Source organism: Perca fluviatilis, chromosome 9 (assembly GCF_010015445.1).
Source record: "Perca fluviatilis chromosome 9, GENO_Pfluv_1.0, whole genome shotgun sequence".
Taxonomy (NCBI): domain Eukaryota; kingdom Metazoa; phylum Chordata; class Actinopteri; order Perciformes; family Percidae; genus Perca; species Perca fluviatilis.
The window spans coordinates 16,976,586-17,001,753 of NC_053120.1; the positions used below are offsets into that span (position 1 = coordinate 16,976,586).

At 42.1% G+C, this 25,168-nt stretch overlaps 1 protein-coding gene across 19 annotated transcripts in view; it reads left to right on the forward strand.

Moving 5' to 3' along the window:
- The window catches only part of ptprsa (protein tyrosine phosphatase receptor type Sa), a 251,267-nt gene that overhangs the window by 49,967 nt on the left and 176,132 nt on the right, over window positions 1–25,168 (forward strand). For 18 of the 19 annotated variants that reach the window (XM_039811969.1, XM_039811978.1, XM_039811973.1 and 15 more), the window contains one exon: window positions 57–150. The gene's annotated coding sequence lies outside the window, so the exon portion shown is untranslated. Of the gene's footprint in view, window positions 1–56; window positions 151–11,788; window positions 12,281–25,168 lie in introns of those variants that run through there. The other variant, XM_039811970.1, reaches the window with a different exon arrangement.

Below are 25,168 nucleotides of genomic sequence, written 5' to 3' on the forward strand. Positions count from 1 at the left end.
CTCTTTCATCTTTTTCTCTTTTTCTCCCTCTCCCCCTTTTTCTATCTACTTTAAAGGTACAAGTGAGCGAGTAACAAGAAGAAGTAGAAGAAGAAGCCGCTGGAGCAGCTGAAGATATGAAGCTAAAGAGGTTTTGAAAACAACCCAGTGGTAAGTGCGCCCCTGAACTATTTTTCTTTTGCACAGTGCACCGCCATATTTATTAGGAGAGTAATTTAGTTCTCCAAAAGGAGTCCTACACTCTGCATAAGAACTGATTTTACGTTGTTTGGCACAAATATGCTTTATTGTAATCCTCAGGTCTGTCTGATTTTCAGCCCATCTTGCTCTCTCCTTTCCTCCGCCTTTCCATTTTCATAGTGCATATCTGCCGATTTCAGCTTTTTGTTAGTCACAGTGTGGCATAATCCCATGTGAGTAAGATATTTCCTATCCATGTTCTTCTCGTGTTTCACACCATTGCAGATGACGCTTAATAACTGTCCGAAGCAACCCTATGCCTATTGTTGAATCAATTTGCAATGACAATTTTCCTTAAAACATGCAGCAGGCAAAGTCTATGTTTAAATTCCTGTTTGCAATTCCCAAAGTGGGGCTGTGACAGAACATCTTACCTCCCTTCCCCCCCAGTTGAAAAGCTGCAGATAAATTCTATTGTCTAATAAATATTTGTTTTGCTGTCACTAATGGACACAGACAAAACAGAAGAGGGAAACACCCAGAGAAAGTTTGACATGTCCAAGAATAGATATCTCTGCTTAGTCACCAATTACTGCATTTAATTCATACTGTATGCTCTGTACACTTTGTGTGCCGATATGTAAAGAACTTTGGGTAAAGACGTCCACACAACAGTGTGAAAGATTATTGAAGTTTGATTGAAAAGTGACACTGCAGGACCAGTGTCCTTATTTTCCCTTCCTAATGATCACATGACACATCGTAAACTGTCATCTTCCTCCACAAATTTTCTCTTCTCCCAGTGCTAAACCCGTCCATCCATATTGACAGCTGGGCTGAGGCAGAGAGAGAGAGAGAGAGAGAGAGAGAGAGAGAGAGAGAGAGAGAGCTATCATCTACCTGTCACAGCGAGCTGGCACTGAGGAGCTCCTCCTCTACCACTGCAATTCTTTCATTCAACAGACCACATTGTTGGTTTTCAGACTTGAAAGCTATCACGCATCAGAATAGAAGTGTAATGTACTCAGTCACCCAACTTTTTCCATGTCCATTCATAGCCACTCCTCTCCATGTTGGTGCATACCACTAAGTGCAGCATTCATTTAAAAAGATTTCCTACACGTACTCTCTTTGAAATTGATTAACTAATTGTTTTTGCACTCTATGTTGCATTTGGCATCCTCTTGAGATTAGACGCCTTGAAATAACACCCTAGGCCTCCTTTAATTGAAATCAACTCCTGCTTTTAATTCTATTTGTGTCATTTTGTTTATTTATTTAACTTTTGTTTTCCTGGAATAGTCTCTTCAAAATAAAATCACTCACTCAGGGAAATACTGGACATCATGACAGCACATTTAGTTTATACAAGCCAACACACACAAAGAAAGGCAGAGAAGTAAAACAAAACATTATAGCACGACTTATTATTAAAACGTCATAGTCTGATGATCGTTCACATTCTCGTACTCCATTTATCACTTATTTCAATCACTCACATTAAACTTAAACTGACTTCATCTACACAATTAAATGTCGCCGAAACATACACAACCAGACAACCTATTCTTACAAAACGGTAACATTTAACAGAATACAATAGTCTCAGATTTTTTGATAATAAACAATAAACATCAGTTTTTGTTTTTCCAGTGTAGTTATTAATTTTGGACTGACACCCCACCATTTCATTTTAGATGTGTGCACAATGTCTGTGTAGATTAATCTTATTCCTCCAGATATTACACCATCTGGTCAAAATGTAATCTCTCGATTGTCTGGCAAAATGTCCTCATCTCTACAGCTCCAGTCCAGTGGATAGTTTAATTTTGATCTGAAATATCTACTGTAGTTGAATCCACTGCCATTACATACACTGCACACCCCATCCTCATTTCCATATCATAACTTGATTATTAGTGCTGCTGGCAGAGCGGTAGACATGCAGAGACTGCAGAGGAGTGTGAGCTAATGGGTGTTAGAGCAGTTGCAGGTCTAGACATCCCCTCTCCATGTGCAGGGGGTGGCCTGCTTCTTGTCACCTCACTGCCAGAGGCCACCAGCCTGATATTAACAGCTGTATTTGGCATATTGGGCTGCGATGATAGTGAGGCCTCTGTGACCTGCTTATTTAACTGCAGAAATGGTGAAGAGGCGAGATAGCACATATGGAGCCCACACCATAGGCTCAACAAGCTGGAAACTGAAAGAGCACAGTGGTGGGTTTTACTGCCTCACTCTGTGTCATTTACACATCAGCAAAGGAATTTCAGAGAATTTCCAGGACTTTAATTTTAAAATCTGCTCTCTGCAAAAAAGTTTGATTGACATATTAATGATTTAATCATCTGTAGCCCTGTTTTCTCAAACACAGAAAGCACCACATTTTGTGTAACTGGAGATGCTCTCTTGAGCAATAAAAAAAAAATTGATGCCAATTATGTTGGCTTAAAATCAGCTATAAGTTTCTTGTCATATGCATTATGAATTACAGAGGTTCCTTTCAATGTAATAAAATGCTTGTGCTCTGGCTTTACTTCTGGATACTTTACCACCCAACTAACAATATAAACATGAGCACATCATAAAAAGAAAAACGTAAGCGTTGAAAAGCATATTCAAATATTAAAAGTATATTCTTAACAATGTTCATTTGAAAAGAAAAGTGAAATCATCACACGTAAAGGAATAAGGACATTGCACATTAAAAAGTCAGTCAGCCAGCAGTGACATTACAGCCACATTGAAATGAAATTAAAATAACATTGGTGCCTTACATACGCAAGTATGTAAGGCACCAATCTTACATGTTGATGAGTCCGTAGATAAAACATGTGTTCACAAGTCTCTGAAAATGTGATCTTGACTATTAATACAGAAACCAGGAAGACAATTTAGTTGAGCTGCTTCCTGTCTTTTACAGACTTCAATTAAACCTCCAGTGAAACTTTTGGTGGTGCACTGATAGAAGGTCATCATTGTTAGATTGCACTTTGCCAGCAGGGGTAATTTGCAAGTTTTATTTTGCCTAACAATGAGGTATCCAACTCTAGAAGGGGGGGGGGGGTCTATCTAATTAGACAAAATGTAATTGACAATAGTGTTTTATGTTGTTTATCCCAACTAGTGAGAAGAGTGTTTGGTTCTAAGGATGGTAATTTACATCAGGTGGTAGATTTGTCACTGCTTCAGTCGTATTGAGTTAAAGTGGAAACGTGGCCTCGAGGGGCCACTAGTGGGGCCTGTGAATGCTTTCTTGGTTTAAAATTGCACAATCAACATTTAGACATTAGAGAAAGAAAGCCTTTATTCATAAGCCCACTGATATTTGTTGCTCGTTGGTTTGTAGCGGTGTTTGAATTGGACCTTTTGAGATCTATCTCGGTTTGATGCTCACCTGTGCGAGGCGATGCTGATTCAGGTGCCTCCCTCTGCAGGACTTGGCCAAATCCCTAAGGCCTTTGCACCTAAATGCACTGGCAGCAGCATCTGTTGGCTGAGCTTTAAAGACTAGTTTCTAAGGAAAAGAGAGCAGCAGCTTCTAGGATGTTAGCAGCACAATTAAACAAAGCTCTGCTAATCTTTACAGCTGGCGTCAAGAGGCACTGTGTTCTAGCAGAACGGTGTTATCCGTAGCATGGCACTGGAACTCTGACAGGCTGGATAATGTGCCCTGCGTGCTGTCACCACCCTCATCACGGCAGCGCCTTCACTGCTTCACTTCACTGTACTGTACTAGCAACAACCCTAATATACATCATAAAGAGAAAAGACACAGCAATGAATTAGCATTATTCAATTATATACACTCCACTTATTTGTAGCAGCATTTAAAGAAATGTAAATTGACCTCAAGTTTGGAGGTAATGAATTTGATTATGCCAGCACATCTAATTTCATGGCATTTGGGAATGAAATATGTTTTGCTTATAATTCTTTTCTCACAGTGATGGTGAAAAGCTATGCAGCGTGATGCTTTTTAAAGGTCCCCTTTCTGTTTTATGTCTTGTATCATAATGACAGAATTTTCCATTTTGGTTCTTTGGAACTTGGAACACATCCAAGCTTAATTTAAGTCATTACTTGTTGAGTGCAGCTCAACCATCAATTCTGACAACTTGTTACAGGTTGGAGTGTGAACTCATTTTCCCTCTAACACATTTTATACCAGATAGAGGGCTTTGGCTGACCCTGCAGACACTCAACACTTGACACTTCAAAGACTCACAAAACTACCTCAAGTAGTTTGCAAACTATCCTGCTAAACTTTGGGAAAGCTGATGGATGGAAACAAACAACCTGCTGATGTGTCCTAATATGAAAGACTTGGATAGATATTTTTAGGGTGGGGTGGAGAGATACTATCTTAGGTCTATTAATGCAGTCATTGCTGTGCTGCCCCAGGCCATAGGGCCTAATCCAGAGGAGGGAGAGTGAATGGGACTGTGGCTCGGGCTTGCCAGACCTACTTAGGTTCTGGTTGAGAGCACAGTGCTGTGTGGGCGAATCTATTCTGTCCTGGGCAGGGCACAGCATAAACATTGCCCAGGGAACGCAGGCAGGCAGGCAAGCAGGCAGGCATGCAGGCAGTCAAGCGGACAAGAGCAAAACTATAAGGATGGTTGCCTTTAATTTCCTTTTCACTGACTCCCCTCAACTGTCCAGGGCCTGAGAGCAAGAGAGGGTAAAGAGAAAACAGAGTGTGAATGTTTGTGGAAATTACCTGTAGAAGCTATCTTTTTTCGGGGCTTCACCAAAGTATGTCCTGCTATCAGCCCTCCTCTTTTGCTCTCTCTCACACACACACACACACACACACACACACACACACACACACACACACACCATCACACTCTTTCACGGCAAATCTGCCCCGATCCATCCAGTCGACGGCCGTGAAGCAATGACTCTCTCTCTCTTACTGTCTTTAAGTGATCTGTGTTTGCTCCATGGCACTCTGGCGCTCTGACCTTCTGAACCTGCATGTAAACAGAGCACCGCTGCACCCCCATCCACTAGCCCGCGGCCACCATCCCCCACCTTTCACTATACCAAATAAGGAAGACGGAGCCACTGAGAGCCAGCAAGTCGGTCAGCCAACCCACTGAGGAGGCCATTAGTGAGCCAGCAAGCCAGCAGAGGGGTTGGTAGAAAACCACCTCTGGCATCACTCATCACTCCTAGCCTCCCTGGCCTCACCCGCCTCTCCGCGGTATAGAAATGCACACACACTCACGGCATGTGCACAAACACTCGCTGAAAGGCTCACTTACATCTGCACACAGCACCATGCGCACAGTGACCCGAAAGCGTTAAAGGCACTCAAATTCAAACACATACAGTACACTGTATACAGTGACACACATTGAAAGACACATATGCACACGCAGCACATTAAAAATCACTCAGAGGCACACATACTTACAAAAGACACATTCACAGGACGCTACACATCCAAACATGTACACAGAGTAATGACATATTACTGCATAAAAACACCCCTATACACAGCATAAATTATACACTGGGTTGTTTCAACAGAACAATCAAAGATGTGTTTCTAACTTTGCTTAAAGCTAGATTTATACGGGGATATACCATTACAGGTACTTATTGCTCAGTAAAAGTGCTTATTACCACACTAAAAACAAGCTTGCACAGAAAACATTAAGCATAATAAGGCAATAAGACTTTTACTGGATATGTCTGCAAGCAGAATTTAAATTTTTTCTTTAGTTTACATTTGGTCAGTTTTTTTTTTTATCCCAAACATAATAGGAATGCTGTTTACACCAGTAGTCCTATCATGCCTCTCATTCAGCATCTAACACACACATAAAGCACAGACTAATGATTATCTTTAATTATGTTAGCCACTTTTAAGTAAATCACACCTTTACATTCTGGGATACAATATTTGTATAACAGGGAAATTAAATTATAAATGATTTTCTTAAAATGAAATGGATAAATAAAATAAATGTGCTTGATTTTACAGACTCCTTCTTACAAATGTAGCTTTAGTCATGGTGGAACAGCAACATCACGTATTGACATGAATATTTAATATATAGTGTTTAATAAAAGGCAAGTACTGGTCTAACCCTACACACACCAGTGGAGAACATATGAAACCTTCACTAGTTTACAGCAGTGGCAGTTAAACTAACTGTCCGCTCAGTCCAGTAATGCCAACCTAAAAAATTGAAATGTACTGCAGCAGTGGGCACCATATAAAACAACCCTTGTCAGTTTAACAGTATTCACAGGACACACAGTTAAACACAGTAATACAAAACACTCCCTCTCTGTCTGTGTTTTTGTCTCCCTCTGTCCTCACTTTTTCTTCTGAAATCCTTTGGTTTATTTAGCTGCACTCTTTCACCTGCCTTCAAATGTCGGCTGAGTTCAACAGAGCTGGAGGGAAAACACTCTCAGAGAGAGAGAAAGCCATATTGAGAGTGAGCTGGTTAAAAGAAATGCAGGAGAATTGAAGGAGAAAGAGAGAGGCGGGAGTGAGTGTTTGGTAGCAGAAAAGTCCTCCATGAGGGTTATACAGACTCTAATGCATTATAACAGCAAATAACACTCTATAATTTAGGCATTTATCTGATGTTTTCTCCATAATGCCCATTGTTAGACTTGTTAAGTGAGAACTTGTATCATGCAATCATGCCAGGATGTATTTAATGACGGATTGAATACACAAAAATGGGATTTTGCTCGCAATTCTCTTAGGAGTAAGCAAGTCAAAACACAACACCAGGGAGAAGCACCAAAGATTTCACCAAAATCACAACACCAATCACAGATGCTGCACTTCTTTTGTTATTAGTTACTTTAAAATTGTGGGGGAAATGGAAGAAATCAAACAGAATGAAAAAAACATTGAAAGCTGAAAGATATAAAGATCCAGATATTGTTTTAATTGCTGTAAATTAGAAATTAGAGACAACATGTGAGGGCTGTCTGTTGTATGAAACTACGATTGCAACCTTGCAACTGCCCACGTTCTTTTGTATTGAAGTGACGCTCAGCAAGACGGTGGACCCCATGATGACCTGTAATGAAATGCACGCATGCAAAAATTCCTAAAAATGCAAAGAGAGCTTAAAAATGTATTCTCTACCCAGCAGCATGTAATTCATTTCATTCCCATCCCTGCCCCTCCCAGTACACCCACCAAGCTCCAATCTCCATTCTCAAACTCCTGCCTATCGCAGTGCTCGCTTGTGTATCAAGGTAATGAATTCATAATCTCTCTCAAGCTCTTTGTAGATCTCTATCGTGGTGGGAGATAAGAGGGAGCATCGTTGCACTCTAATAGCCGTCAGTCTGCCTGTGTTGCTGCTTGCTGTGTGCGTTTGTATGTACAGTATGTGTGTGCGTGTGTCATCACCACAAACCCCAGCACACTATCCTCCATTTTGACTTCCAGGGAGGAAAAAGGATTCTAGCCCAGTGCACAGTCACTTATCAGTTAACTTTTTAAGGCTACGCGTGCACCAACAGCGGATGTGCTTACTGCTCTTCTCTCTGAGATGGGTAAGCACAGAGTGCTGGTCCACTTTCTCCCTTCCAGTGTCTTGTTCGCACTGAAACTCCACATAGCACTTTCCTTAGCTGTCAAACACTCAACCACAGGGAGAGTGATATCTACTGTAAATATGAGGGCGAGACAGGCTCAGAGTTACTAAACTTGTGACTAGGGGTGGCTCTCGAGGGCTGCCTACTGCCCCATGCGCATGTTTTTAATTGTGTTTTTGGTGGGGTGATGAAATGTCCTCCATTTGAGCGCGAGTTGGCAGTAAGTGGGCTGTCGCCTCCAGGGACAGAGTGAGCGATGGCCCGCTGCTATCGGAGGTGATTGTACCTCAACCCCTAGGGGTGACAGATGAACGGAGGGGAGCAGGGTGACAATGAGGAAAGAAGCTAATTTTTTCTTATATTGAGTTAAAGACAGGATGGGGCGTAAGAAAGAATTGTAAGTATGCACGTAAATCTGGACTAGCTAAACTTGGGCAGTGTTGACACGTTTGTAACACTCTGCCCTTTTGTTGGCTTTTGAGTTGAGCATCTCTGTAAATAGAAGTAAGCAGAAATATATTGAAGGAAAACCCAGGCTCATTCATCTTTTTGTTAACTAAGTACAGTTTGCTGACATTTTAACGGTGGCATAGATCTTTTTGATGTAGATGCATGGTATGTGAAAAAGCAAATTAGGTCTAAGAACAAATGCTCTTCTAATAGAGTAGGTAATGTATTTTTTTATAAAGTTTTTTGGGCATTTTAGGCCTTTATTTTATAGGACAGCTGAAGTCATGAAGGGGGAGATAGATGGGGAGTGACATGCAGCAATGGGCCACAGGTCAGAGTCGAAGCTGCGGCCGCTACGTCAAGGAGTAAACCTCTATATATGGGCACGCGCTCTACCAGGTGAGCTACCCAGGCGCCCAGGTAAAGTATTTTTAAAGAAATTATGACCACCAACTGGGCGAAGTTATTGCTTACTATGTATCTTTTTTTCATATGAGGAAGATCACACCATAATACTAGTAGATCGACTGTACATTCTGAATAAGTTATAATCTGTGTATTTATTTCATAAGAACTATAGATGCTGTGTTCAAAATTGTATTGCAATCTGCAATTTATTCATCTTTCCCGTGTCTATGGACATCAAGCTCATGTCAATGTTGCGATTCAAGACCCCAAGTCCTTTAAAATCAGGTAAAACAACTATATTGCATTCATGATGTCGGAGCACTTATGTATGATTTGGGAGGCATTCTTCTCCCCTTTTTTCTTGGATGCTAGTGTTTCCTGTTGGACAACAGTGATAAGCAGACATCGTGGTGAGTATCAGCTTCACTTGGAGACATAACAGCTGACAGGAGGCCAGTTGTTTCGACAAGGTTCACTGGTCGTTTGGAGCGTCTTCACACACTACATGCTGTTACACGATTCGGTAACAAGACGCAAACGATTAAGCACTTTCCCTGGAGCACTCGCCACATCTTCCGCCCTTTGAATTTACATGGCATTTATGAACACTCACAAGGAAAACAAAACGTGGAGGGGGAGAGCAGGGGAAGAGAGCTCCTAGTGTAGAGGAGTCTCATTATTCCGTTATGGATTGCACATGTCAGGCGGTAAGTGCTCTTTTTATCCTTCTAAAGCACTGGCCACTGAGCGCATTTCCCTACACGAATGAAAATTCACCATGTTAAGGCTCACGCCACCAGGGGAATGGCGGTGAGAGCTCTGGGTTGTTGCTAAGATTTACCGGCCTGATTAAATAAAGGGCGTAGTAGTGTGAATAAGAGGCCAAGGGAGAAATCTACATGATATAATCACATGTTTTTTAGAACCCCCCCCCCCCCACACACACACACACACACACACCCTTAACTCCTCTTTATAGTGTGTTACATGTCACGCTGGGTTTTTAAACAAAGAGCAGAGAGAGGGCAGTGGAGGATTGCTTGTGGCTCAGGATGGCTTTCTGCCAACACACTAAGATGGGTCTTTTTAAAAGGGCCCGTTCCCATCCATTACTGCCCGCATACCTTGAAAAGTTCACACAAAATATATTGCTACTCTCGTTCCAATTGGGCAGGAGAGGCCTTTCATTTGATGCACTGTGCCTCACAAATTGTAGCCCCCTTTCCAAAGACTGCAAAATTTAATCTCATTTCCTTTGATTTCCCATCATACACCCTGGTCTTTAATGCATCAGGAAGGTGATTTGACGTAGCCAGCTACCGGTATTCTTTAGCTGAGCAGTTGTGGCTGGGCTAGGGGACAATATTTTTTTCTTTCTGTTCAGAGGCCACAATGGCTTTTAAATCCCAGTATCAGACAGTCACTTCCACTACCTTCTGAGCCAGAAGGGGTTTTGTATTAGAATGCAATCTCTAACAAAAATAAAGAAAACTTAACTGATCTCAGCCTAAGATAAAGTGACATTTGGCTGCATGTTGGCTGGCGGTAACTGCCTGTGGGTCAGTGGATTGATGTGTCTCCAGTCTGTGTCTCGCCTCCCTACTGGACAAAGTGGACACTAGCTGTCACTATTCAAATTCAAATTCTACCAGCCAATCAGAGTTGCTGTTTCATCTTAAAGCCAATGTGATTGGATGAACTCATGTCCAAAATCCTCCTCACTTACAGCAAAGTGAAAGGAGTAGGATGAAGAGTGATGATGGCTCTCACCAGAAGTTGTTGTAAATCCATGTAATATTTTTTCCCTTTAATTTGGAATATGAGTAATTACTAGAGCAAGATTTTATTGCAGCTGATGTTTGTTTTGCTGTTGTTTTGTAGCACATTGTAACTCAAAAATTTAATTTTTTTATTATTACTGAAATTAAAACGCTTGATGCTAATTTGATTAGTTTTGAAATGTAAATGGTAATAAGGACAAACAGGACAGACAGCACTAAAAAGTAATACATATTCATTAAACAATTAAAACTAAGTAACTTTTCCAAATTGTTTGTTCCAGCCTTGTATTTTAGCTGATGTGCAGCTTACAGACTGTATAACAAATATTTTGCTATTAAGTAGCCTAGGCTTATTTTTAGCTATAACACTGCTTGGTATTGACAGTGGAAAGTGGTCACACATTTTACTCCTTTGCATGCAATTTCATGACTATTTATAGAACATCAAAAATTATGATTTAAAGGGGCGCTATGCAGTTTCGGCCATTTCTTCACGCTTTTTGCTCGCAGGTTTCGCTATAGAGCTCCCCCGACAGCTTTGGAATAGATATTTGGCAGCTCCTATGTTTACTCATGTCTGACTCCTCACTCGGTCAGTCTGCCGTTTCCCCTTTCTCTGTTCCTCTGACAATGCTATCCTAGCTTTCTGCTTCTTTTTTTGCCAGCTCAGCCATGATGATAGTGTGAAAAACTCCATCACTACCTTGTTAGCCGGTTCCTGAATCGGCGTATGTGTGCAGTGCCGTGAAGCAATTCGTTACATCACGAGACCTGATATCACGCGATACTTCCTGATGCTAAGGAAAGTTGCAAGGTTGGTTTTTCCGCTCACAGGTGCTAGGGAGGAGCAAGATGACCACCATTCAACTCGAAAAAAAAGTCATATAACCATTCCAATGACTCCGGAGCTGTTCAGTTAAGGTTAATTAAGCTAAAAAGAAACGGTATAGATCCCCTTTAATTCAATTGATTTTTTTTTTTTATTGCAAATCAGGTTCTTGTAGTTTATAACTTTAGCCTAGATGTTTGTATCTTAGACACGTAACTTTTAGGCTATTTAAAAACAACAAGATAGGCATAGTGAAATATCTTTCCAAATGTTTTTCTGTACTCTGTGCTTTATGTCACTGCACAATTGCTCTGTATGCTTGTCTTCTCTTCATTGTGCCATGGCAGCACAGATTTATGAAAATAAAAGATCAGCCACAGTATCTCGTTTCGTTACAGGTCCAATTGTGTTATGATTTCCGACTAAACGTGCTTGAACGCACCAGGTTGGTAGGATTTACGATTCCGGAGAAGTCAAGGGACGAAGTTTATGAGGCGGCATTGAACGCAGCACAAGGCTCAGTATTTTTTCACTGCAATAGAGGGGAGGGAGAAAGGGGGGTATTTGACTCCTGTCTCCCCACCCCCAGTCCGTGCGAGGTGGATTTAGGAAGAAAGGATCCAAAACCTGGGACGCGGAGATAACGAGAGACACCAATAAAGAGATAGGCTATACATTTGGAAATCCGCGCGCGGCGGTGTCGCGCACGGATTATTATAGGCTATTTCTTTTTCGTTCGCTGAGGAGATTCTGACTCGGAGCGTCTGATCTGAAGGAAGGAGGGGGGGGGGGGACAGGAATACAAACGCAAAGGGAATAATAGAAGTGTTTTCTACTCGTTCCCTCCGTTAACAAGTGACTGCTCTGCTGCTCAAGAAAGTGGAATATAGCGGTGTTTTTTTTTTTTTCTACCGTCGGGGATGCAAAGTAACTGTCTTTCTGAGGGAATACGACGGATCACCCACAAAGAATACGGATTTGAAAAGCTGTCCCCCGTAAACAAACTAGGGGGTAGTTTGAGAAAGCCCTTTCTCACGCCGATGAAGTAAGTTTTTGCAACTTTTCTTCTTATGAACTCTCGAAATGCTTGATATGAGTTTAGAGAGCGGGCTAAAGATATAAAGTAAATAAATGTGGTAAGAGAGTGTGTGTGTGTGTGTGTGTGGGGAGGGGGGGGAGGACAGAAGTCTACAACTCTTTTTCAACTCTGCCATCATGCTGGACTGTTGTATCTGTCTTTTCCATGCAAGTAGACTAAAGTCTGCTCCGGGAAAAAAGAAAAATATATGTCGTGCAGGAGGTGTTTTAAAATAAATGTAGCCTATTTGCCCTGACTTTTTCGTCAACTTAAGTTTCTTTGCGTATGCTGTACGGAAGAGTGCGGTTAACGGTTTTGTCCTGATGCAGAGGTTCCCTAAACTCTATCACATCCAGGACTCCACATATACACAGATCCATCTCTGAGCCTCCTTTCTAGTGAGATTTTGGCCAACATGCTAACATTATTTTGCAAAACACTTTGTGTGCGATGTTCATCACAAATTTCAGTGCTAAGCAATAGTCCTTAAAACAGTTAGTATATGTTGCTTGTTTATGTTACTAATAAAAAGTCGAGAAGAAAAGACCGTATCAATAAAACACAGTAAGATTCCCATAAATGATGTGTGAAGGATTTTCTCTGCTAGTAGTGTGTCTGCAGAGCTTTGTGTGGAGTTGATTACAATTGATTGGAGCTATTTTTTTTAATGAAGAGCTTCTTTCAGCAATTTCTTTGATGTCTGTACAATCAATATCCTTTTAATTTTTCACCATTACTACTTTGTTCGGTAAATCGTCTGCCTTGAGAAGTAACTTTTGTCTGATTGTGTTGGAAAGTTTAGATACAGCTTCAGGCTATGACTTTTTTTTTTTTTTTTTTTCATTCTTCTTTTGTTACAGCAGGCTACAGTAAGTCAAGTGAGTCCAATTTGAATTGCAATGGATCTTAATTTTATCAGAACATTTAAGGCTAAACCCTCCCCAGGCAACATAGCCCCCCCCCCTTCTCTTCACCCTCCCACCCCACAAGCAACTGCAAGCCAAAAAAAGATTAGTAATGCATTTCATTTACTGCAGCTCACTGAACGGGCGAGTTCAAACACTGTTGTTTTTGTTCCTGAAAAAATAGCAGAGAAGTATCTTGATATTTAGGGAGTTCAGAGGTCAGGGTCCGGACCAGGGAGTCAAGCTGAAAATGCAGATGATAGACAATGAATTCAGTTATACGTACCAGTTAGTGCTATTTACTTTCATTTGTTGCGCCTATTTCACATCCTCGTGAACAAAAGACAATTCCCTAACCTGGTGGAGAATTTGTATTCTATTCTGCTATTCTTAAAAAAATTAATTCTACCACATTTGCATTTGTAATGGAGATTCAGATTTTACCTATGGCGTAACTCCAAATCATCAGTCTTGCACTCCAGCATTCAATCAGCCTGCTGGGTTGTATAAATAAACCGATTTGTCTTATGATGAGAGTCACATGTTGATTGTCAGTAGCAAGAAGGAGTCTTGTCCTTCAGAGTAATTGGACAACACGTATACCAAGAGGCTGTGCGTCAAGTGTGTTCAGGATTCTTAATGTGGCTTTAATTGAACAATTTATCACCCGTGATCACTGTCAAATAACTGGGCAAGAAAGACAAAAGGCAATAAAAATGTTAAGGATAAGCTGCCAGGCACAGTCAGCTGACCGAGACCAGCGGGTCTGTCACAGCTGCATCAGCAATGGGCTGTTTTATTTAATTGTACTTACTTTATTTATTTTATGTCCGTAGAAATCGTAGATCGATGCCTTTGTGGGTGGCAAGCTTGTAAGCAGTGGTAATGAATAGTGGAGGAGGACGGGGCAGTGAGAACATCACATCGTTAAAAACTTCTTTTATTGGACAAAACTTTTGATTTCTCCCCAGAGCTTCTTTCCCTACACTTGGAAGAAAAGCTAATTGAATTGTGCCCCGGATATGTATGTGCCCCAATGTATGGAGGTCTTGAAGAAGTGTCCTCCTCGGGGATTTGAAATTCATTTCCTTTTGCAATTATTACTTTCTGAGCTGTTTTCTTATATTTCCCCTACCTCAACAGTAGGCTGTATTCTCTCTCTCATTTCTAAGGGGATCAAAGGGGAGAAGAGAGGGAGATTCTAGATAGCTACAGGCCTCACACACTGACTGGAAGCTATGTATATAATCACGCATTTGACTTCAGGGGAGTTCAAAAGTTGTCTTCTTTCTGAATGTTTATTGTAGTTGTTGTTCTTTGGTGTTCTTGACATCAAGTGCATTTTTGACAGTTTGACATACAACCAACTTAAGCTATTGGATTTTTATAGAGGCAAAGCAAGCAGCGCTCTTAATACTCTAAGAGCTTTTTCTCATCAGAGATTTTCCAGATGCTGCACTGAAACTGAAACTTGTGTCAAAATTAGATCTCTGCAAAAGTCACACATATTCAAAAACACATGTACAGATATACAGTATTAAACAATGTAACAATGAAGGATGAACTCTTATTAATAACTTGTATCTCTTCAATTACTGCACCTCTATTTTGAATTCACACTGTGGCAATATAATGTTTAACAGTCATGAGAGCAAAACATTAATCCGCAAATTATTTTTTTTTTACCACCCAATGCCCTGTTCATTTAATTCAAATTCAAATTAGTAGCATTTTGGTGGCATCAAGTGCTTTGCAATTAGTCACATGGCACTTGACGCAACAACACAGTTAATAACAGCTGCTCTGAAGTGAGTCGTCACAGAGAGAAATGTGCGCTGTGCAGTGGCGCTGTTGCACTCACAGCTAATTGTGTTTATTCATTTTAATATGCTCCGAGTGCTAAATCAGTGCTCTTCCAGCGACACAAGGTGCAATTAGTCTGGTTGTGAAAACAGGAGGCAGTGTGTCTTGTAAAGTGTCCCCTCCTCTACTCTTTGATTTGTGGATTAGCCATTCTTTGTCATGCACATTTCTTTTATTGCCACATAACCAGAATGGGGAAACACTCAATGAAAGTAAAATGTAACAAGTTCATAGCATAAAAGCTAATATGCACACAATGGAAAGATCGTGGAAAATCATTCCACATGTATAAAAACCTACAGTAAGAAGTAAACACCATGTCCCTGGATACGGCAGTTATGCATTAGATATAAGGTTCTGCTGACTACCAATACTTCACGATGATATTATGTAATATAGTGTACTCTACTCATATACTTTTAAGCGACAGGATAACATGGCCTGGTTTTAGCTAGAATCCTGGAACTCCTTTGTTTTAACAAAACAATGGGATCTGTTTGTGGCCTCAGTTGTCCATAATCTTTAATGCCTTTTATTTGCATTTACTTAAACTGTGCACAACTCTTACACTGTTATAATAATAATAATAATTTTCCATGCATTATAGTAGTAGTTGTTGGTTTCTTACATTTCCAAGAACAACTTTTTGCAACAAAAGTACAGTAGTGCCTTATTGGAATTTAACTGTAGCTAATATGAGCTGTGGAATTTCTCCTATCATGAAAAGTAATTATTGCAGCTCTCAAGCCTGAACCATCATTTTGTGTCTCAGAATCTGTAAACATACAGTGTGCTGCTTTCACCAAACCAGAATGTAGAGCAACAAAATAAGAAACTATGAAATGAAGCTTATCTTTGTGCTTTTGGCTTGGTTTGTCATTTTTTGTTCCATGTTAACGCCTTACTATGTGTTTTTGAATTTAGAAACATGTCAGCTTTAGACCTTTGTCTGGGCAAGCCTTTGCAAGCTGAAGTTACTCAGAAAAACTCTCTCTTTCTGCTTCTAAACGCCACATCTTGTGCTGCTCCTGATTACTGTAAATTAGACAAGGTAAGTAAATCATAGCCAAGAGAGATTGTAGTTGTTATTTTCCAACCGTTACATGCATTAGAGGATCACTAAAGAGCCTCCAATTTTGAATGTGCACTCTCAGCACTAGGGATCTAATGAACGATTCTCTGCCTCTGTCTCTCTGAATCTGCAGCCTCCTCTTCCTCCCTGTCATCTTCATCCTCCTGATCACTCTCTGCCTCTGTCCCTCTCTCTGAATCTGCAGCCTCCTCTTCCTCCCTGTCATCTTCATCCTCCTGATCACTCTCTGCCTCTGTCCCTCTCTCTGAACCTGCAGCCTCCTCTTCCTCCCTGTCATCTTCATCCTCCTGATCACTCTCTGCCTCTGTCCCTCTCTCTGAACCTGCAGCCTCCTCTTCCTCCCTGTCATCTTCATCCTCCTGATCACTCTCTGCCTCTGTCCCTCTCTGAATCTGCAGCCTCCTCTTCCTCCCTGTCATCTTCATCCTCCTGATCACTCTCTGCCTCGGTCCCTCTCTCTGAATCTGCAGCCTCCTCTTCCTCCCTGTCATCTTCATCCTCCTGATTACTCTCTACCTCTGTCCCTCTCTCTGAATCTGCAGCCTCCTCTTCATCCCTCACAGTCAATTCTGTGGTGTGGTCTTCTCCTGCTCTGACCCGCCTGGTCTCTCCAGTGTACTGCCTTCTCCTTCTTCATTTCCCTCCTTCTCTTCCTCCTGTGCACGACTCAGAATTAGAATACAAATGATCGGTCTCAGCAAGCACTGTGTAGTGTGTTGTAACGTAACGCCACCGAAACCTTCTGTAAATGTTATGAATTCAAACATGGCAGTTTGTAATATTTTGTATTATGCTGTTGTTTTTACTAATATCAAAACTAATCAAAGGGCTGAGAGCTCTACAAATCATGAGGGAGAGATTTGACTTTTGGCTAACGTAATAGATGCGCTGTTGTTGATGCTGATTCGCCTTTACCATACATTACATTCATTACAAATTAAATTTTAAATTAAATGTGTGTTTAAACTTCACCTGGGGAAACTGACTTCACTTTCATAGGCTCGGGGTGCAGCTCAATCGATCCAGTCTTTGCTGGGATGCAGTGCCACCACAGACCGTGGTAAAGTTGGTTTTATATTGGACCTTGGATATTCGACACATTCGAAAAATCTATTATTCAGCTTGACCTTACAATATAAAACCAACTTGCTATGCAGGAAGCTACAGACACTGTTTTTGACGTGATTTAACATAATATTTTGATGGAACGGGTTGCAAAAAGCGCATATAATTAGGAAAGTGAGGACTGCGTTTATAATGTGATCTAACATAATATTTGACGGAGCCCAGGGCCCCTTAGATGTCCTGTGACCCTGGGCAAGTGACCAGTTGCCCTAATGGTTAATCCGGCTCTGCTTGGGTCTAAAATTGGTAGCTCTGTCCTCAGCAGACCTTATTGGAGGTAAGAAATGGCCATGACCCTCCCAGCAGCACCCACAAGTCATATTAACACACCGATTCTCCTGAACTCAAAAGGACAGCACTCCGAAACTTGCCAGCAAAGGTTTTGGGCAGAGGTGATGCACGTTGAGAGGCAGGGGCCAGATAAGACGAGGCTATGATAAGGCGTATGAACTCAGCAGGATTGATCCGTCTCTGGCTGAGTTTAAGTCCGCCTTGCATCTTGGCTGACTGTCAGGCTCCTTCGGTTTGTTCACTCTTGGCTTTTCTTCATCCCTATATCTCCCTCACTCAGTGTTCCTGTCTGTTTTTCTGTCACTCTTGCATATGAATCCAGATCGGATTCATATGCAAAAAAAAATCTTTTAGAACTAAGTTGCTTATTTACTTTTGGAATGGACTGTGTATAATGCATTTCTGCTGTTGGGAGTGTTGGATCAGAGCTTAAATGTGTCTTTAGTGCATTTACACATGATATTTATATGTTTCATGCTTTTTCTTTGCCCTTTTATCACCTCAAATGTGCCAGGTAGAAGTGGAGTCCTAATCAGAGTATTTGCAGTCGTCAAGTTATTGTGTGCAGAAGTGAAGGTAGCCCCTCAGACACATAGACTCCACTAATCCCTGCCAGACTATCTGGTAAAGCCTAGGGGAATACATCAACACACTGTCACCTCCCCAGCCTCCTGCCCGTTCCCTTGGTACCTTCAGGTTTTATAAAAATGATTCGCTCCAGCTCTTTCTGATGAAGTGACAGTAATCTGCTTTTGACGATGAGCAGTAGCAGACCTTCTGTTGATGCCTGCTACTCCCACTTCACTCTACTCTGCCTCCCTCAAGATACAACACACTTGAACAAACATAGTGCATACTTTGTTAAAGCCCGAGAGGGAACTATACCAAACCATGCTGTAGTCGCACAACCACCCATTCACGCTCCTTTCCCTCTGGCCCTGATCCCATCCTCTTTATGGTTATGGAGTTAATGTGAACTGCTGTTTCATGGTGAGAAGTAATTAACACCCGGTCTGGGACAGGCATCAAATGGATGTGTCTGATCCTGTCTCTCTGTCTGCATCTCCTCTGGTCGTCTCCTGATGCTTGCTGTTGGGCTGTTTCTATGTGAAGTGTGATTACCAGCTGCTCTCCCCCAGATTAATGCACAGAGGTTCCCCTTGGGGTGTCTGCCTCCTCCTCCTCTTTGCAAACTAGGTCTCGCAGGAACGGCTGCCCTGTGCCCTGGTAGTTTGACCCCTCTGAGGTTTAAGGTGTGTGTGTGTGTGTGTGTGTGTGTGTGTGTGTGTGTGTGTGTGTGTGTGTGTGTGTGTGTGTGTGTGTGTGTGTGTGTGTGTGTGTGTGTGTGTGTGTGTGTGTGTGTGTGGCGCAGGGGGGTGGGGGCTAAAGACCACAATTCTTACGCCCTAAGGGTTCAAACAGGTTGCATTTAGCTCATTGAAATGCTGCTCATGCGGACCGTAAGATGGTCCACACCAGCCTGTTGAGCCATCTGTATGAAGTGTAGTTGTGAAGCAGGATGGGTTAGAGTGCAATAGTTTCCAAAAACATTTCTATTTGTGCCTACACTATAATTTGAGCTGTTAGTGCCTTGTGAGGTGATACACTTTTGAACACTTTGCCAGGATAATTGCATGACAGCCAACTTGTTAGCAAGGTCACACACCTTCCCATGCTTTCTGTACTTGGTGTCAGCTCAATATTTATTAGAGCACCTTTAATTAACCGTGTGATTGGCTCTTCGTTAATTGGACAGTTTGATTTAAATGGTGGCTAAAGAAAACTGCCCCTCTTACACCTATCACTTTTACTGTCTACACTGTCAATAATTGATTTATTTCTGATTCCGCTGCTTCCTCCCACCATAACTCACAAGCTGAGCTCCTCCAACTGCAAATGCCATACAGCAAACAAGTGATCTTGGGATACTGTTTGCTTGTAGTACTGTATTTAAGAGCAGCTTGGCAATTTTTCCAAATGTGCCAAATACCACTTTATTTACAGTTTTTATTTATTCAGTTACTATATGAAAAGTCAATGTGACTTTGGGTCCAGAATCATGTTAGTCCTAGTGTGATAAAAACTGAAAGTGCAGCCAACTACTGTAAGTAGAGGCACATGGTATTCATAAATAAACAGAGAAGTGTCTGACTTTCATAACTAGACTAAGACTCACAGACACTGATCCAATAGCCTGCTTTGACTAATTCACACCAAACATGAGCTTTTCCCAAGTTGCTGTTTCAGTGTGAAATAGTTATAAGAGAGGTAAGTGGTTTTGTGTGTGTGTTCCAAAAGCTGTTAATCTGATGGTGCTTATTGTGCACACACAGAAAGCCAAGGGCAAGATGGCTTGGCCCATTCAGAGGATCCCCCACACCCATCCATCCGTTTGCCCCCCAATCCACCGCCCTGTCCTTTTGTTCCTGCTTTCTCCACACATGCACACCCTCACCCAAACTTTAGGGACATCTGGTATGAGGAGGGGCTACAGGAGGGGTGAGCTTTGGTGGAAGAGAAAGGAGTAGAAGGGGAAGGAGAACAAGCGTGTGGGGAGGGACACTCAGCTGCCTCGAGGGATGGGAGGTGAGAGATGGGGATCGCAAAGAAACATGTGTATGCAGGATAGTGGGGGTTGTTGTCATAGAGTAGAGAAAGGGAAGTGGGCTAGCTAAAGAGGAGTAGGCAGATAATTGATGGATGGAAGTAATTGTGTGTAATGCAAGCAAGGAAACATTGGCCTCTGAGAGAGGGAGAGAGGGAGAGGGAGAGAGAGAGAGAATAATGAAGAGTGTGATTGCGGAAAATAGGGGGCTAGAGAAAAAGAGAGATGAGGAGAGAGTGAGGAAGGGTACAGAGAGGAGAGGAGACATGGAAAAAGGGAAGCAGGGGAGGAAGAGGAAAGGGAGGGTGCCTGCTGTTCTGTAGCATCACTCAGCACTAGCTGGGGTTAAGAAGGAGTAACTACCTGCCTGTCAGACTGATTGTTCATCCCTATGCATCAGGGGATACGCGTCCTGGTTTATAAGAGATGGCGCGGAATCACTATGTGGGCCACTTAACCACATAAAATGGCTGCCTCTGCATCTCTGGGAATATAAGCATCACTGCCATGTTGGGCATTCTGAGCCAGTGATGGTTGTTTTGTATGCAGATGATACCATCATCTCCCTTACTACAAGACTCTTGTTGTCACACCATTTTTAGGTGTTCTCATTTTACCCTCTCTGTTTGTAGTCTGGCTCACTGCAATCATTCATTTTGTATTAATAATTCCCCCACCACTACAAAACCCCTTCATCGAAAAGCCTAATCATAAGGCCTCCTCAGTAATTACAACTCCAGCAGGCTGGGTGCCTTTTCAAACAGCACGGTGCCTCATCTTTCAGTAAAATGGAACAAAGCCTATGCACTCCAGTCTGGATACACAAATTACAGCGTACCAGTGGCGCGTAAAAGAGAAAGAAGACAGAGAGAAAAGGCACCAGAGGCAAAATGCATTGAGTTTCCTCTCACTTTCTCACTGTGCATCACAAGCTTGTCTCCCAGACGGAGCAGAAAGGTTTGTCAAGCGCGTCATGGTGGAGAGAGTAAAACCTTCCCCAGCCCCTGGGAAGATGGAAGGTGACATTTGTATGTAAATGGAGACAGGCACTTTCCACTGTATTCCAGCTGACAGGAAACAGAGTGGGCAACCTGGCGTTTTCCTTTCTTTTTTGAGAAGTTGAATATTTTGTTGTTCCCTGACATTTATTTTTTTGGGAGGAAGATGCATCACAACAGGCTGCTTTACAATAGGTGTGTGTGTGTGTGTTTGTGTTTGTGTGTGTGTGTGTGTGTTTTTGTGTGTGTGTGTGTGTGTGTGTGTGTGTGTGTGTGTGTGTGTGTGTGTGTGTGTGTGTGTGTGTGTGTGTGTGTGTGTGTGTGTGTGTGTGTGTGTGTGTGTGTGTAAGGAAATGCTCATGCATTCACACACAGCAAATTATGACATTCTAAAGAACCTTGACACTGCAGCATTTAACTAAGAACCCACTCCACACACAATGCTAGTTTTTTTTTATTTATTTTTTTTTAGCTTAGCTGTGCTGTTGCTGTGCTCTAGTATTGACCAACACATCAAATTGGTTGTCAGAGTACTACCATGATGTTACTGGATATCGTTTTTTTGCAGTCTCTCCTGTTTGATTGCTCTGGGTTTTGCAGGCTCTGAGATCAAAATAATCTAGAACAGAAAAAGAATAAAATAACAACAATTCCAATAGGGCTCTATCCCCTGCAGTGACTGGACCCCTAATTAACTCTTGATTCTCAGTGTCTGAGAAGATAATCCTGATTAAAAAGTGGTGGAGGCTGGGGGAAGAATGACAACATAGCAATCAGAGATACCAACCACGGTTTGGGAGATTAGCACTACCAGAGGGTGGGGGGTTTCCCCCTTGCTGCTTTCACCCTTTTGTTTATGGATCAAATCCATGGCAGAATAATGGTTTTGGAGATATAATTTTTTTCCATCTGGTTTTTGTACCAGAGGGAAGATTGTCTTGGACACTAAACCACTTTATATTATTTTGTGTTTTTGTTAGAGGTTTGTAGTGGTTTGTGACAGAAGAGAGCAGAGTAGCTGATTATGAACCATAGGAATACAATTTCTTTTTCAATGTTTGGATACAAGACTGCATTCAAGTCTTGTAATTTAAAAGGTGCCTGACTCATTGCAATGGCTGTAGAGATGTTGGCCAGGTGGTCGCTAGACAATGAGACAGGAGATTTGGCGTCTCAGACACGTTTTCAGAAACAGCAAGTTAACAGGGTCATTATGGAGACTCATCAACCTACTGCTGTGAGAGGGTCACGGTTACCCAGTTAAATCTGCATTACATGTTACTGGCCTTGCCTGGGATGTCCCAATTGGTATAAAGACTGTATACATTCTGATGTCTGTCTTATAACATGAGTGGTGAAACAAGCTTATTTGTCACTCTGGCCAATACTAAGACAGGAATCAAGTTAAACAACACTTAGTGGGCGTCTCGGCTTTGAGAGATTGTCATGTAACCAATTGTTAGTTATCCATGCAATAGCAAGTTTTGTTCATCAATAGCCACAACTCTTGTGGGAATGTCCTGGATGCTGACCCACTACCTGCACATTATAAGTATTGTTTAAATCCCTCCAGTATGAAATGTAAAATGTATGCAGTCACCTGTTGGTTTAATCCAGTGAAAGAGGGAATTGGGCAAGCAGATTTGGAGTAAAGTAGATGGAGTTTTTAAAGGGAAATAAATAAGGCTGTTATCAGAGTCTGTCTATTTGCCGCTGATACGGGGAGATAGCGTTGACACCGAGGGAAGCGGGAGCCAGCGCTGCTCTGATTATGCTTGCCGCGTGATGCCACCAAGTGGAAACTAAAAGAGAAATGCACTTCAGAGATAGGGGGCATCATATATGAAGATCTATCAGGTGTCAGGAAGCAGACAGATAATTGTACTTGATAAAACCAAACACAGTTGCAAAATGCACTTAACAATACAATTGGAAGTCATAATCCTAAAAATACTGTACAGTTAATTGTACAATGGTAAGAGTTACAAGAACATATTTGAATGTTTGATCCCAGTGATTCTTAGTGAGTGTCCTTGAGCAGATGCACCGTCTGCAGTATTGGCATGCTCATTATAAGTTATTCTAAGTAAAAGTGTCAGCTACAAAGCTAAAATGTGAGCCCAAAGCTAAAGACTTGAAGCCAGGCAAGGATGCTCCCTGTCCACTGCTGTGACTCAGTATTTTAGCCAAAGGGATGGGTGGGGAGTATCTGGAGATAAATCCATCCCCCCCCAAGGCAGCCCCTTTGACGTTTATCATTGTACAGCCCCCAATCTGTAGTCTCAACATAGTGGAGGTAGGGTTTAAAACACAGGGACAGAAGGGAAGACAAAAGCAGGTCTGGCATGGAAATGGGGGTTGCTGTTTACATCACCATACTTGCCCTTGGGTTAGTGTAGTTAAAAATGAGGGAGAGACCGAAACAATGAGAGAGACAGAGAAGGGGGGGGGAACTGCAGCTTAGAAACAGGAGGTAGATGGAAAGCAGAGGGTCTCCCATTTTCATGGAGATAAAGGAGCACTAATGAATTTGAACCAGTGCCCTCCAGGGATATACCATAAGGGCAAAAATAGGAAGGAGCAGATTGGGGTTTAGTGGCTTTTTAAACTACAGCCAAACTATCTTTGAGACACACAGGGGTGCTCCCAATTCTGCAATCACTAAGATGGCCGTCGCCCCGCTTGCCAACTGCTGCGGGTGATGCCTGTGCCAGGGCTGGGAGAGGCTTTGATGCCAGAGGAGATATGCCTAACTGGCCAGGCTTAAACCCGTTCCAGCCAACGAGATCATTTATCTGCCCATCTAACTCAGTTTTAGTTACCTCGTTTGCACAGCACTGGGTGTGCTGATGTGCTGATTACAGTGTAGCGATATGAGGTATATTGCAGGAAAGTGTAGTCTGGACCTGTGTTACTTAATGGTGCAACATACTACCAACACTGTGGGTTTAAGGGATTTGTTTTCTACTGTAGCATACTGAAAAGCATTCTCAAAATTGGTGCATTTGTGGTAGTATAAAATGCTTTGGATAAGTTTCCACCAAATGACAGATTTTATATTGCATATGTGTGCAGTTCTGAAATAACCACATTAAATGATCCGTTTTGCTTTATACAATGATTGAGGCCTTGGTCAACAACACAGCTATCGTTTAGCTTGTTTAAGGACTCAGAGGTTGCCCGGAGCCTGCACTTATACCTTATCTATCATTTTAACAACGTGTTGTTTTACAACACAGAGACCAACCGTTGCCTGTGGCATCTACCCCCATGTGGAGGTAATGGTGTGACTCCCAGGCTGTGAGCCTGTGTTAATAATGAATTGGGCCCCTCCATTGTAAATCACAGAGGGGTCTTGTTTGGCTGACGCCTTTGGGAGAATTGCATGGGAATGGCATGTGTGACGAAGGACAGCCTGGCATCAGTGCAGGCAGACGCTCGACGAAAAAAGGAAGGCAGCTTTATAGATGATTGATGGTGGCCTTTACCTCTGTTTGTGTCATATGGAATCCGAATATTAAAAGGGAACTGCGGAGATGAGACATGAGCTGGGGCGTCATATTTATTTCAGTCAAAGGCAGTTTGTTATGTTATAGTCTACTTGCGTATTGGCATTTTCATCCAAAGTTTTCTTCAGTGAAAAACTTTGCGGCCCCCTGCAGCTTTTGCTCCCAAGAAAGGCTTTTGAACTTGGTAAAGCTGGGTGGGAAGACATGTGTTTCTTAAAGGTCCCATGGCATGACAATTTCACTTTTTATGAGTTTTTTTAACATTAATATGCGTTCCCCCAGCCTGCCTATGGTCCCCCAGTAGCTAGAAATGGCAATAGGTGTAAACAGAGCCCTGGGTATCCTGCTCAGATGAAAGCTCAGATGGGCCGATCTGGAATCTTGCTCCTTATGAGGTCATAAGAAAGAGCACCATGTCATGGGACCTTTTAAGAGAGCTGACCTGTTGGATGTAGTTAAATTTTCA